Source organism: Dermochelys coriacea, chromosome 7 (assembly GCF_009764565.3).
Source record: "Dermochelys coriacea isolate rDerCor1 chromosome 7, rDerCor1.pri.v4, whole genome shotgun sequence".
NCBI classification, from domain to species: domain Eukaryota; kingdom Metazoa; phylum Chordata; order Testudines; family Dermochelyidae; genus Dermochelys; species Dermochelys coriacea.
In genome coordinates this window covers 19,376,763-19,390,429 of record NC_050074.1, presented here as the reverse complement: position 1 = coordinate 19,390,429, position 13,667 = coordinate 19,376,763, and the positions used below count along the sequence as shown (strand labels likewise).

General features: G+C 41.2%; 1 protein-coding gene across 6 annotated transcripts in view; it reads left to right on the top strand.

Annotated features, from left to right (window-relative positions):
- TMCC1 (transmembrane and coiled-coil domain family 1) overlaps positions 1-13,667 on the top strand; it is a 215,327-nt gene that overhangs the window by 121,127 nt on the left and 80,533 nt on the right. The window contains exon 2 of one of the 6 annotated variants that reach the window (XM_043519813.1): positions 5,353-5,490. The exons of the other annotated variants lie outside the window; for them this stretch is intronic. The gene's annotated coding sequence lies outside the window, so the exon portion shown is untranslated. The remainder of the gene's footprint in view (positions 1-5,352; positions 5,491-13,667) is intronic. 6 annotated transcript variants of the gene reach the window in all.

Below are 13,667 nucleotides of genomic sequence, written 5' to 3'. Positions count from 1 at the left end.
ATACCAATTATATCTTTTCTTCCTTTATGAAACTAGTTCAGACTAGGCTGATATTTTAGTCCTGTTCAGATCTATTTAGATTTTTTTTTGGGGGGGGCAACCCTTTTATAAGTTTTTTCTTTAAAAACAAAAGAGAAAATATTCCTTACATGTTCACTGTTCTAATTGTATTCAGATTCTTGTACTGTGCTCATACATTAAGCAACATGACTAGCATCTATCACCTCTGTTCTTTACAGGAATATGCATCTAGAGGAAAAGACTGCATGGCTCAATACATTGTTAATAGGATAATATCTTTTATCTCATTCAAATCCTGCCCAGGTCACCAGTGACCAAAAGACCATTACTATTTGATAGATGCTTAGTGGCTTAAATGAAAGGAATGTGGAAAAGTGTCCACAGAGCAACATATCTGCCCAACACATTAAACAGAACTATGTTTGCAGAGAAATTAGAAAATTGTGTTTGTGTGATATGCTTAAAGTTCTGTACATATGGTATTTTTGTACGGGTATTTGAAAGTAGGTTTTTTTTTTTTCATTAATCTTACTTTCAGAAATCTTAATTTCATTAAGGACCTCTGCTGCGTATTCTTAATAATCAGAAGCATTTTAGTACAGCGGTGAAGAAACCACGGCTAACGAGGCCAGGGGCATCAGATATTAGATGTTACGTCCAGCATTGAAATTGGCTACAGTTACACTCATTTTTGAGCATTGGCCTGCTAAACCCAGGGTTGTGAGTTCAATCCTTGAAGGGGCCATTTAGGGATCTTGGGCAAAAATTGGGGATTGGCCCTGCTTTGAGCAGGGGGTTGGACTAGATGACCTCCTGAGGTCCCTTCCAACCCTAATCTTCTATGATTCTATGATTTTAAAGCTCAGGAAAATGTAAATGATCCTCTTGGTCTCTTCTCTCACATCACTGCTGTGTGAACTGTGTGGTTAAGGGAAGGTTCTGCTTACAATTGTGATTTTAAGTAGAGTTGCTGCCAAACTGCTCAGGTGATAAGGCTGACTTCTGTGTAACTGAATACACTTTTAAAAACAAAACATTCCACACACAATTATGCACAAACTCTTATTTGTAAATGGAGGCCAAGGGACTTAAGGATTGTAAATCTGATCTTCTCAAAATCAAATATTAATTTCACTTCATTCTCAGACTATGCTTGGGAGCAGAGCGTTTTGAGAGTTGTAAAGAAGTTCCATATTAAGGTATGAGCAAAGGTTGGCTATAACAAATCCTTGTAGGAGTTGTGCATGCTGCTGCTGAAACCATACACTAAGCCAGTGGTCCCCAAACTGTGGGATGCATCCCGCTAGGGGTGTGTGGAGAAATATCTGTTGGGGGGGCACAGGAGGGTCCAGACCAGTCCCCACAGGAGGGCGGGGAGGGAGCAACACCCAGTCCCATTCTGCGTCCAGCTCTGCTTTGGCCCAGCCCAGCTCGGGCCCTGGCCACAGCCTCGCTCCCGGCCCCAGCTGTGGTTCCCAGGAGTGATGTGGACAGGTTCCATTCCATAAGGAGGTACACAATGGAAAAAGTTTGGGGACCACTGCATTGAGCAAACACCACCACGGTTTATTAGCACAACTTCCCTGACCAACATTTACAGGAATTTCTTGCTGGGGTCAGTATTTACTACTACTATTCATTTTGATTTATGTATTGTCCAAAACATACTCGGAGCTTTCCAAGCAAAGGGAGGACAAGTCCCTGCTTGGAAATGAACACAGTCTAAATCATGGCTTCCAAATTTAGAAAACCTTGCTCAGTGATATGCACTAAAAAAGAGAACCTCATTTTGGGGAACTCTGCTACAATACAACAGTCTTGAGAGTGGTTCAAACTCTGGCAGCATAAGTTGGATCAAGCCATGCATTAACTTTGGTCCCCAACCATCCTTTAGCCCTCTAAATGTCCACAACTATAGCACAAGTCAGGAACCCATAAAAACATGATTCATTCCATCCCATGCTGCAGGATTTGTATTCTTTTAGCCATGTCCAGAGCTACTATGTTCTAGCAGAAAGAAAAGGAGTATTTGTGGCACCTTAGAGACTAACAAATTCATTAAGAGCATAAGCTTTCGTGAGCTACAGTGAGCTGTAGCTCACGAAAGCTTATGCTCTAATGGCATCCGATGAAGTGAGCTGTAGCTCACAAAAGCTTATGTTCTAATAAATTTTAGTCTCTAAGGTGCCACAAGTACTCCTTTTCTTTTTGTGAATACAGACTAACACGGCTGCTACTCTGAAACCCATGTTCTAGCAGATTTCCCTAGTCTAAATTTTCTTTTCTTTTCATTGTAGATTGAACTTGAAGCATGGTGGTATCTGTTTAAAAAACTGCCAGCGCTGGTCAAGGAAACTGGACTAGCCACAGATGTGTCTGAAATATTTGAGAGGAAGCCTGGTTAAAGCATAAAACTGAGTTCAGAGACTTGGGTTGCATTCCCAGCTCTGACTTAGTATCTCTGTGACCTTGTGCTTCATTTTTCCCCTCTGCAAATAACACCTACCTTATGAGTATTAAAAGGTTTAATTTAACAATATACAAAAATTTTAAAAATGCTTTGAGATCTTTGTACTGAAGATGCTATCAAATTGCAAAGTATTATTAACCATGATATAGACAGTCTTGGCTTTGTATTCATGGCATTTCAGATAACTGGTATTTCCAAGGAAAAATAATAATTCAAGGGTTTTGTCAAATTATTTGTCCAGGTACACTTTGGCTGTTAAGTTCTCCGGTGTGTTGTTTTTTGTCTGTTCCTTTACTCCATCCTTTGCAGTGTAACTTAAAAGCAGATCAGCCCTCTTGAAGGGAGTATTTGTTAAAGGTCTCTCTTGAATAAATATCTCCTATAATCCACAGATAAACAGGCAGATCCACTTCACAATTGCTTCTTGAATAAATGCAGTCAATTTAAGCAGCACACTTCTAGCATGGAAAAGAGGCTGCTCAGAGATGCCCTTTGAGTGCCCAGAGGGAGTTCAGTAAAGTTCCTTTGTAGAACTTCTTTTCCTTCCTCTGATTATTTTCCCTTTGGGGGGGGGGGGGAGGATGAGGCCAGTGCACCCAAACAATGATAGCTATACCTAGTATTATTGTTTCAAGGAAAGGTCTGGTAACATTCATATGCCTCATTTTATAACCAGCTGGAGTGGTTTTCCTCTGATCTGTGTTTGAGTCTTGCTTAACCTGAAGACTCACCGTGATCTGACCTGAAATATCCCATAAAAACGATTTGGGGGGGTGAGAGGATCGAGAGTTGGGGGATTGAGAGGAATAATGGGGTCAAAATTAAATAGCTCTTAAATCAAACCAAGTGCATTTTTTTGTCATTCTTGTTTTATTGCTTCTGGGGCATAGGTAACAGATCTTTTCCAGGGAGAATTAGAATTTCCTATCTTTCCTATACGTCAGTCTTCTGGTTCTTCAATATGACTCCCAAACCTTTTACTTTTTGTCAGTAAACTATTGATAAAATATTAATTAATGTATTCTATGCCGACTCACCTTCCCTTTGAAGATCTTCATGTCTCTGTCCCTGCCCACACCCCTGCTTTCATATTTCACCCAGCCTTCCTTACCACTCCTCTCGTCTGTCAACTCTGGATCTTGTTCCATATTATCCCAGGTGCTTGGAACAGCATTTAACCCAAGACAAAGCAAGCTTCCTTCCATCTCCTCACTTCAAAATTTCCTAAAAACCCACCTACAAATATTCTCTGAAGCCTTCAAGTTCTAATGGCCATGCTCCATTTTGTGTGTATTGAGTCTTGCTCTGCATAGCTTTGATTAAAACCTTGAGATGGCAAATTCTTTTGGGGGTAGGAACTTTTCATGTGTTATGGTGCACCATGTACGTTTAGGTGATAGGAATCATCAATACCAATTCAAAACCTTTAAAAATACCTTAATCACAATCTAATGCAGTGGTCACAATTGAAAATAATGTGGCTCTGTGAAAATTACCCCATTTGTTCTGTGCTCTGGGATACTAAAATGCATGTTGGCTCAAACCATGGAGAAGATTACATGCAAGGTATTTCATGCTTAATGTGCAAAACTACTGTACAGTTGGTTAAGTTTGAAGAAATGGCTGTCATTGTTACAAATACAGTAGATGTTAAACATCTTACCACCTTACAATGGCTACCTACTGAGAGTTGGGCTGCTCAGCACCCTGCATAAAGTCCTTAGTTTGCATAGAACCAGTCGTAATCTGCTTGCGGACGTTTAGTGAATAACTTTTCTTTAAAAATGAAGCTTATTTGTGTTTGATTTAAAAATGTTGTTGGTTGATAATATTGAATAACCTGAAAGAACTGAAATGAAGAATCTGAGAGCTTAACCTCTCACACTGGTAGAAATTAGAGCAGTATTAAGAGTGCCCAACCTTATTAGTGTTGTCTAAAGATGGTGCAAAATAGTGTAAAAGTGCAAAAGCAATTGCATATTTTTAATAGCTGTAGTTTGTAATCAGACATGCACTGTGACCCAAATCTTACACTCTGCTGAAGAAGCTGTTAGCAGGTGGAGATATTGTTGTTCAGTTTTCCCAGCACAGAATTTTTTTATGGAGCAGTGTTGAGAACAGTCAAAACCAGGATGTTTAACTTCCCTAATCAGAAAAAAGACAACTGTGTTACTGTTTATATATTGAAAGAGAAATACCATGTTTACAGTGACCCCTTATCTACCTATGACTAAACTGCAGATAAAATTACATTATGTGAACTGTGTTTGAACTCCAGCTGTCAATGCAAGTCCCTTATTTGATTTTTCTAAACAAAAATCTGCTATGGTTTGCAGTAGAGGGTCTGACTATGGTTTAATAGGCTAAAATAGAACGGGTATCATTTTTCTGAACGTTTGTCGTTTAAATTGCTTTTTGGTTGCGCTTTTCTTTAAGCGAGTTTAGAATACACTCAGTGGAAGAATATCGGCTTCCTAGCCCAGGAATAATGTTGATGAATATGACTTGAAGTTTCTTGGGGAGATTCTGATTCCCCTATAAGTTCTTGAGATTTGTTGCTCTATCTTGGGTAAATAGCTGTCTCATGTACAATCCCAAGTATTGTTGTGGTATGTAAAATTATTCATTCAACTTGTTGAAGGAGGATGGTAAGAGAAATTTCTGTGATATTTAGGAAATAATCAGGCTTCTCAAATTTTAGATCACCATTAATTGAAAGTCAATAGATAAAGAGAAGAATTGGGACCCAGGACAGTTATGAAGATCCCACAAAGTGCCTTTCTAAATAGGCCTGGACGCAAGCATTTTGCCAGCTAATTAAAATTCTAGACTACACCATATTTCTTGTATCTTATTTACAGGGCCATTGATGGGCATGATATTTTACAGGAAGACAAGGCTCCTGAAGATCTTAAAATATTCGACAAATCCATTAACACAATTGATGCCTGAAGTAGGGAGAGGAGACGATCGTAATTGATGAGAAAAGAATACAGCAGGTCATATACAGGATGTTTTCTTTCATTTCTGTACATCTGAAACCTTGTTACTAAGGGCTTGTCTACACTGGCACTTTACAGCGCTGCAACTTTCTCGCTCAGGTGTGTGAAAACACACCCATGAGCGCAGCAAGTTTCAGCATGGTAAAGCACCAGTGTAGACAGTGCACCAGCGCTAGGAGCCATGCCCCTCATGGAGGTGGGTTTTTTAGAGCGCTTGGAGAGCTCTCTCCCATTGTTCTGCCGTGACTACACAAGCCATGTTAAAGCACTGCCATGGCAGAGCTTTAATGTTGCCAGTGTAGACTAGCCTTTAGATTAAAGGAGAAGATCTGCTTATGTACATGAAAGAGTACTTCGTAGTGCCAGAGTGGTACTGGATAGAGAAGGCTCAGTAATAGGAAAATGGGGCTTTTTCTATTTGTCAATTTGTCAGCTGTAGGCTTTCACACTATTTACTCATTTCTTAAATTTTTGCTAGAATATTTTTGCCTCAGTACTTTCTAAATAAAAATGCCTTAAATAGTTCAGGTCCTAAACTTAGAAATTGTTACACTGGATCACACCAGTGGTGTCTTTTAGGTCTACAGGAGGCAAACACTTGATGTTTATTCAGTTAAATGCCTGTTTAATTCCTTTGTGGCCTCACAGAATGGAACAGGCTTCAAGTGAAGGGTTGGAGCTACTGCCTTAAAAGCAGAGCTGTGATTTCTGTGAGAAAACTAGAGAGCAGCTATTGTAAGGCATCAGTTTGGCGTTGCACTTATATAATAATCCTGCTATTACAAGTTCATCGTTTTTACAAATTTTCCTTGTGGTGTTCAGTCCTTTGTGCCTGTTTCAAGATTCCTTTAGCCTGCATGAATTAGCACCTATAAAATAGAATTTTCAACTCCCTAAAATAGCTGTTTGAAACAGCTTTTTGGAACAGATCCTATTACTAATGCTCCGTGTTTGTCACGGAGGTCATGAAGTCACTGATTCTGTGACTTATAGATTCATAGATACTAAGGTCAGAAGGGACCATTCTGATCATCTAGTCCGACCTCCTGCACAGCGCAGGCCACAGAATCTCACCCACCCACTCCTATGAAAAACCTCACCCTTGTCTGAGCTATTGAAGTCCTTAAATCATGGTTTAAAGACTTCAAGGAGCAGAGAAGCCTCCCTCAAGTCAACCATGCCCCATGCTACAGAGGAAGGCGAAAAACCTCCAGGGCCTCTCCAATCTGCCCTGGAGGAAAATTCCTTCCCGACCCCAAATATGGCAATCAGCTAAACCCTGAGCATATGGGCAAGATTCACCAGCCAGATACTAGAGAAAATTCTTTCCTGGGTAACTCAGATCCCATCCATCTAATATCCCATCTCAGGGGATTAGTCCTATTTACCCTGAATATTTAAAGATTAATTATTTACCAAAATCCCATTATCCCATCATACCATCTCTTCCATAAACTTATCAAGTAGAATCTTAAAACCAGATAGATCTTTTGCCCCCACTGCTTCCCTTGGAAAGCTATTCCAAAACTTCACTCCTCTGATGGTTAAAAACCTTCGTCTGATTTCAAGTCTAAACTTCCTGGTGGCCAGTTTATACCCATTTGTTCTTGTGTCCAAATTGGTGCTGAGCTGAAATAATTCCTCTCCCTCTCCTGTATTTATCCCTCTGATATATTTATAGAGAGCAATCATATCTTCCCTCAACCTTCTTTTAGTTAGGCTAAACAAGCCAAGCTCATTAAGTCTCCTTTCATAAGACAAGTTTTCCATTCCTCGGATCATCCTAGTAGCCCTTCTCTGTACCTGCTCCAGTTTGAATTCATCCTTTTTAAACATGGGAGGCCAGAACTGCACACACTGTTCTAGGTGAGGTCTCACCAGTGCCTTGTATAATGGTACTAAAACCTCGTTATCCCTACTGGAAATGCCTCTCCTGATGCATCCCAAAACCGCATTAGCTTTTTTCACAGCCATATCACATTGGCAGCTCATAGTCATCCTATGATCAACCAATACTCCAAGGTCCTTCTCCTCTTCCGTTACTTCTAATTGATACGTCCCCAACTTAAAACTAAAATTCTTCTTATTAATCCCTAAATGCATAACCTTCCACTTCTCACTATTAAATTTCATCCTATTACTATTACTCCAGTTTACAAGGGTCATCCAGATCCTCCTGTATAATATCCCGATCCTTCTCCGAATTGGCAATACCTCCCAGCTTTGTATCATCTGCAAACTTTATTAGCACACTCCCACTTTTTGTGCCAAGGTCAGTAATAAAAACATTAAATAAGATTGGTCCCAAAACCGATCCCTGAGGAACTCCACTGGTAACCTCCCTCCAACCTGACAGTTCGCCTTTCAGTAGGACCTGTTGCAGTCTCCCCTTTAACCAATTCCTTATCCACCTTTTGATGTTCATATTGATCCCCATCTTCTCCAATTTAACTAATAATTCCCCCTGTGGCACAGTATCAAATGCCTTACTGAAATCTAGGTAAATTAGATCCACTGCATTTCCTTTATCTAAAAAATCTGTTACTTTTTCAAAAAAGATTAGGTGGTTTGGCACGATCTACCTTTTTGTAAAACCATGTTGTATTTTGTCCCATTTTACCATTGACTTCAATGTCCTTAACTAATATCTCCTTCAAAATTTTTTCCAGGACCTTGCATACTACAGATGTCAAACTAACTGGCCTGTAGTCACCCGGATCACTTTTTTTCCTTTCTTAAAAATAGGAACTATATTAGCAATTCTCCAATCATTCGGTACTACTCCTGAGTTTACAGATTCATTAAAAATGCTTGCTAATGGGCTTGCAATTTCAGGTGCTAATTCCTTTAATATTCTTGGATGAAGATTATCTGGGCCCCCCATTTTTTAGTCCCATTAAGCTGTTTGAGTTTTGCTTCTACCTCAGATATGGTAATATCTACCTCCATATCCTCATTCCCATTTGTCATGCTACCATTATCCCTAAGATCCTCTTTAGCCTTATTAAAGACTGAGGCAAAGTATTTGTTTAGATATTGGGGCATGCCTAGATTATCCTTAACCTCCACTCCATCCTCAGTGTTTAGCAGCCCCACTTCTTCTTTCTTAGTTTTCTTCTTATTTATATGGCTATAGAACCTTTTACTATTGGTTTTAATTCCCTTTGCAAGGTCCAACTCTACTCGACTTTTAGCCTGTCTCACTTTATCCCTACATGTTCTGACCTCAATTAGGTAGCTTTCCTTGCTGATCCCTCCCATCTTCCACTCCCTGTATGCTTTCTGCTTCTTCTTAATCACCTCTCTAAAATGCTTGCTCATCCAGCTTGGTCTACAACTCCTTCCTATGAACTTTTTCCCCTTTCTTGGGATACAGGCTTCCGATAGCTTCTGCAGCTTTGATTTAAAGTAATCCCAGGTCTCCTCTACCTTTAGATCCATAAGTTCTTCAATCCGATCCACTTCCCTAACTAATTTCCTTAATTTTTGAAAGTCAGCCCTTTTGAAATCAAAAACCCTAGTTGCAGATTTATTTTTGTTAATCCTTCCATTTAGTTTGAACTGAATTAGCTCATGATCACTTGAGCCAAGATTGTCCCCTACAACTATTTCTTCTATGAGGCCCTCGCTACTCACCAAAATTAAATCTAAAATGGCATCCCCTCTAGTCGGTTCAGCAACTACTTGATGAAGGAATCCATCAGCTATCACATCTAGGAAAATCTGAGCCCTATTATTATTACTAGCACTGGTCCTCCAGTCTATATCTGGGAAGTTAAAGTTCCGTGACATCCATGATTTCTGTAGCAGTAGGCGCACCTGGCTCTGAGCAGCTCAGGCAGCCCCTTGGCCAGGCACACCGGCTGCTGCTGGGGCAGTCTCAGGACCCCCCACCAGCCAGCAGCAGGAGTTTGGGTTGGGGGGGCTCTGGGATAGGGTGCAGGGGGGCAGTGCTTACCTGGGGGAGCTCCCCAGAAGGGTGATGGCAACTCCCTCCCTCAGCTCCTAGCTCCACGTACTATCTCTGCCTGCAGGCACCGCCACTGCAGCGTAAGCAGAATCCTCAAAGATATTCAAACATTAGAAAGTGTCCTTCAGCTCTGCATCATGAATGAATTGGAGAACTTGGAGTGGAGAGTGCTTTCCATGTTGTAAAGTGTGACTGATGTTGTCCAATTCGACGACATCATTGAAGTCGAAATATCCCCATGTGTCCTAGTCCAGTGAAGGTTCATACAATTGTTCAAGAGTGTTTTCCTGTCTGCCGGCAGCTCGCTAAGGTCATACAAAAAAAAACCCAGGTCTTCTCATGGTGCTTCATTTGTCCAAACTTTTCTTCGATGGACATTTGAGCAGTGTCAATGAACAAGTAAACAAAAAATCTCCCTCTTGAATTTTTCTTTCAAGCTTCCCATCACCTCATCTCTGCCTTCGTAACCAAACTGTCTCGGACAGTATTAGGGTGAGCAAAAAGTCTATTCCTCAGTCATAGAAAGTCATCAAATGTTGCGTGTTAAGCATGGGAAAAGAAGTTATGGTATTTCTTTTATATTGTTGTGTAGATAGAGGTTTGATAAATATCTCTGGCATCTCATTAAATATGTCCTTTTATTTAGAATTGCCAGATGTCCGGTTTTCGACCGGAACTGACTGGGCCTTTAAAAGTCCAGTCGGCAGTGCAGTAGGGCTAAGGCAGGCTCCCTGCCTGCCGTGGCTCCAGGCAGCTCCCAGAAGCAGTGGCAAGTCTCCCCTCGGGCTCCTAGGTGTAGGGTCAGCCAGGGGACTCCATGCGCTGCCCCCTTCCCAAGTGCTGGCTCTGCATCTCCTATTGGCAGAACTGCAGCCAATGGGAGCTGCCAGGGCGGTGCCTGCAAATAGGGCTGTGTGCAGAGCCGCCTGACCACACCTCCACGTAGGAACCGGAGGGGGGACGTTCCACTGCTGCCGAGAGCTGCTTGATATAAGCGCTGCCCGCAGCCTGCACCCCTCCCACAGCCCTGAGTCCCCCCACACCCAAACTTCCTCACGCCCCCTGCCCTAGCCTGGAGCCTCCTCCTTCACTCCAAACCCCGCTCATCCCTGGCTCCACCCCAGAGCCTGCCTCCCCAGCGGGAGCCCTCACCCCCTCCTGCATCCCAACCCACTGCCTCAGCCCGGAGCTCCCTCACACCCTGTACTCCTCATTTCTGGTCCCACCCCAGAACCCACACTCCCAGCTGGAGCCCTCGTCCCCCTCCCGTACCCCAACCACTTGAGCCAGACTGGAAAAAATGAGCAAGTAAGTGAGGGTGGGAGAGAGCGAGTGACGGGGGGGGGGGGAAATGGAATGAGCAGGGGTGGGGCCTCAGAGAAGGGATGGGGCAAGGGTGTTAGGTTTTGTGCCAGTAGAAAGTTGGCAACCTTACCTTTATTAGTCAATACTTACACTCTTCAAGTCTTAAAACACAAGTACACTTTCAAAATTGCACAATAAAACAAGATTCACAATATCGTAGCTGGGCTCCGACTTCACTTCATTCTTATCTCACTGTCTGACTGGCGACGTTCCGCCCCTTATATACCCACAAGGGCATGCCCTTGAACATTCTAGGAGGTTCAAGGAAAATGTAGTTCTCAAAGTCTGGAAGGTTCCACAACATTCTACAAAAGTCCAGAACATTCTGGAAGGGATTAGTGGAAAAATGAATCCACATACAGAATACCTGAAACATGTTACTTCAATCATTCCATTGTCCCTTTTGTCACTAACAACAAAATGAGCACCCCAAACCCAGTGCTCCCCAAGCCCGGCACTGCAGACGGTTGCCTGGGTCGCCTGCCCCTAAATCAGGCCCTGGTTTGGGTGTGAAAAATCCACACCCCATAGCAATGTAGTTATATCAACCGAGCCCCCTGTGTAGATAGTGCTATGTTGGTTGGAGAGCTTCTCCTGCTGATATAGCTACTGGCTCTTGGACAGGTGGATTAACTACACTGATGGGAGAACTCTCTCCCATCAGCTTAGAGCACCTCCATTAAAGCACTACAGCAGCACAGCTTTATTGGTGCAGCTGTGCTGATGCAGTGTTTTAAGTGTAGACTTGCCTTTTGTCCTCTATCCTCATCTCCCCAAAAATGTGATTTGGTTATTCTTCTGAAAGTTACTTTTACTTACTTACTTGCTTACAATAATGTTTTGGCTTTAATTAATCTTTTTCATTAAGACATTTGCATTCTGGTGTTTTAAGTAGATTAGAGTTTGTTGTTTTTTTATAAAATGGACTGAAACAAAGCTTGCACTGATGTTTCCAGATAGGTTCTTTAGAGTTTTAATACACTTTTAATCAAGATATCTTATTTTTTAAATAAATCCATCTCTTGGGGGGAAGAAGAATGCTATTTTAGTTGCTAGTTTAATATACTTTAGTTTCTTTGTACGAACAGTGCTTTGAAGTCCATATATGCCTCCTCATGTTGCAGCAGTGCAGTTTGATGTATTGGTGAAAGTACAGTTATGGAGGTGGAGTGGATAACGTTCAACGTTACGTCATGGTTTTTAAAGTGGAGGAAAAGCTTATGGTGGACAGACTAAGTTTGTAAACCTTCCCCTCTATCCCCCGGCAAGATTGATTGTTTGATACTGTGTGCTGAATTATCTCTAGTTCAAAAAGCTGTCTCCATTCTTACTGAGGTCGGATCAATTTCTTGCTGACAGCTGTATAGTGCTGGATTACCCAAGATATGATACACCCCTGAAGGGGTGGGAGAGCTTGTCTTTCATTACCAAGTACTGGAGTAGTATGCGGGTATTGTAAATGACCTGATGTGGTAACACTCACACAGGATGATTGGTTTCAGAGTAGCAGCCGTGTTAGTCTGTATTCGCAAAAAGAAAAGGAGTACTTGTGGCACCTTAGAGACTAACAAATTTGAGCATAAGCTTTCGTGAGCTACAGCTCACGGATGAAGTGAGCTGTAGCTCACGAAAGCTTATGCTCAAATAAATTTGTTAGTCTCTAAGGTGCCACAAGTACTCCTTTTCTTTTTACAGGATGTTTGGTTTCAGAATAAAGGAAGCCAAGTTCCCCCTACTGGCACGACTTGGAAAACTTTTGGTGGTGGTTGTTGTTGTTGGGGAAACTGGGAGAATCCCTGATTGAAAAGTATATAAAGAAAATAATCTCCTGCCAACACAGATAATACCTTGGTGTAGAAATTAAAGGGGGAACTTGATCCTTAAGCTTTCCTAAAGATGACTTAGCTGTGAATACAAAGTACAGCTGATTATGTACTGATTCCTGTGTCATGTCGTATGTTATAAAAGCGAACTCACGTTGCAAAAGCTCTTTGAACTATCTCAAGTATGAAACAAGTATTTAGTAAGTTAAATGTATAATTACTTGAAATCAGGCAGCTTACACTACTGGCATTTTTGGTGCGCTGTCCTTTTGCTGAGTATGGTGCCTTAAAATGCTTATTCCAAGCTATTGTGCAATTTCTAGATACAGTCTTTGAATTTTCTGTGTCTTGTCACGTTTCACCCTGTGGGTATTTTTTCATTCTGTTATACTATTTCTCAGGAGCCACCCCTGTTATCTCACTTATGCCTAAATTCTTCAGTATCAGATTGTATCAGTTGTGTTTGTCAGGATAATGATACTAGCCAACCTAAAATGTGACCTTTGCTCCTCTTTACATTTTGTAGTTTAATTTACATTTTGTTAAAGAGAAATTGTAACTAGTTAGTTTTGCTCTTCAACACTTTAACGTTACATGCACCCCTTAAACAAATCTTTATTTTCAGTATGTGCTTAGTATTCTCTGTCACTAAAGGTACTCTATATTATCAAATAACTTAAGGGGCACTGTGTGGCATTTGAAATCTCTCATTGCTGCTCTTTTCTAATCTGATGTTAGGTGGTATGAAACTTTCAGTTCCATAAAATCAGTTTCTTCACAATTAATGATGCTATGTAGCAACTAATTCAGTTCAATCATTATCATTATTGATAAATGCCCATCTGATGCTTGAGTGAGCGTGGCATTAGAGCCTACATTACATAGAGTAATTAAAATTCATCCCCAAAGCCTGTAATTTTGAAGCAGTCCCATTAACTTCTCTGACTTTTGCTGGATTATAATGGATTCCCAGCTTCTATTATTCAGTCTTTTTTTTTTCTCTGCTTTTTTTTCTT